The sequence below is a fragment of the Crocodylus porosus genome, unplaced genomic scaffold (genome assembly GCF_001723895.1).
Source record: "Crocodylus porosus isolate Cpor-Errol unplaced genomic scaffold, CroPor_comp1, whole genome shotgun sequence".
Taxonomy (NCBI): domain Eukaryota; kingdom Metazoa; phylum Chordata; order Crocodylia; family Crocodylidae; genus Crocodylus; species Crocodylus porosus.
This window is the reverse complement of record NW_017728947.1, coordinates 85904483-85906162: the sequence shown is the minus strand read 5'-3', so window position 1 is coordinate 85906162 and position 1680 is coordinate 85904483. Positions and strand designations below refer to the sequence as shown.

Here is a 1680-nt window from a genome sequence, read left to right as displayed (position 1 = left end):
GCTGACTTGAATACATCCAACCCCTCCAGAAGCTCCCTAACTAAATCCTCGCTAACCCGTGGCCCAGGTGTGCCTCCCCCGGGGCCTGAGGGGGACCCAGCAGGGAGGTGGCTGTTCTGGTCCCTACTTAGGAAGACGGAGGCAAAGAAATCGTTGAACATGTTAGCTTTGCCGTCTGGTGTGACGATCAAGTTTCCCAATGCGTCCTCCCAATGTTAGTAAGTCGAGCCAGAGACTGAGATGATGATGGATCTATTAAGAGGGATCTATTAAAATCCAAAAGAGAAGAAATTCCTCCTCTTGTGAACAGAAGCAGAAACCCTGTGCAGAGAATGAATCACAAATGAAGAAGTGACTCTTGAACTGTGGGAGTCACAAGGAGGGGAGGTAGAAGATAAGAGCTGAAGTTGTGTAGTGAGTAAGGCAGAGGCTGAATACAAAACAAAAGGATAAGATGGAAGAAGCCCATGGAGGGATTTTGAAAATCAGGAGGGCAGTTACAAAATGCAGTTAGATATAAGTTGTAAGTTATTACCTGTAATGAAAGATGGGCAAGTAATAACATCCTTCTCATTGAGGTGCAAGCACAGTTAAGCTGCCACTTGCTGAACCTTGTGTATTTTAAAAAGCTGTGCTGGATATTCTGTCCAGACCTATTGCCATTCCAATTTCTGACTTCCCCTCAAATTAATATTTCAGTTTCAAACCTTACTATATATATGAAGTTGTTATTTTCTTTTTTCAGCTGTTGTTGTTCCTAAAAAGTATATATTCCTCCATATTTAGTCCTGCTAAATTTCATATTGTATCTACATTTCATTTTTTTATGTCAAATTTTTGTGCTCTTCTTTTACGAAGTAGTGAAGGTTAGATCACATCCAGGGGCTGGAAACTTATTCTTTGGCTAGAACAAAATTCTCTTATACTAAACATAAAATGGTTTTGTGAAGAGATCTCATAGGGTGTGTCCACACATGCAAGCACGTGGACTTGCAGCACCTCAAATAGAAACGGTGCAAATTTGAGCCAGGGCTTTTTGCCTCAGTGCACATGCTTGGACATGCGCTTTGTTGTGGAGCAAATTGTGCAACTTAGAGCAAAATAACCCTGCCTGGCTCCTCCTGGATCTGCAGCCAGGGGGAGGTAGAGCCCAGGGCCAGCATCTGTGTATAAAAAACTGCCCTGTCCTGGCCCCAGCAGTACAAAAAGCTGCCCTGGCAAGTAGGTCAGGGCTACTCACTCTCAGGAGCTTCAGGGCCCCAGCCAATTGATACCTGGGGACACTACCCCTTGTGCCAGCTGGACTGCTGAAGGAGCTCTGAGAGTTCCCACTACAGAGGTCTGACAGTGGGGGCTGCTGCCTGGCTGTGACCAGCTGCATGCTTGCCAGACCCGGATGGGGACTGCACAGCCAGTAGAGGCATCTGCCCCTCTGGGTCAGGTGCCAGTGAACTGTGGTTGCAGGGTTGGCCTCTGTACGGCACTATGCCATGTGTGCCCCCTGCTTGCTGTCTGGGCAGCTATTGCCCGGAAGATGTTCTGGGTGTGGTGGCCTGCTTTGAACTGTCAAAGCATGTCCTTCTGGCCTCGTTTGGCCAGGAGGTCAGCCACAGCCAGCTGGGTCCAAGGTGCCAGCTCTGAGCAAGCAGGGTCCTGCCACTGGCCTCCCTAGCAGGAATT

General features: G+C 47.9%; 1 protein-coding gene across 1 annotated transcript in view; it reads left to right on the top strand.

Moving 5' to 3' along the window:
• The window catches only part of EML5 (echinoderm microtubule associated protein like 5), a 222112-nt gene that overhangs the window by 208651 nt on the left and 11781 nt on the right, over window positions 1-1680 (top strand). The gene's annotated exons all lie outside the window — the stretch shown is intronic.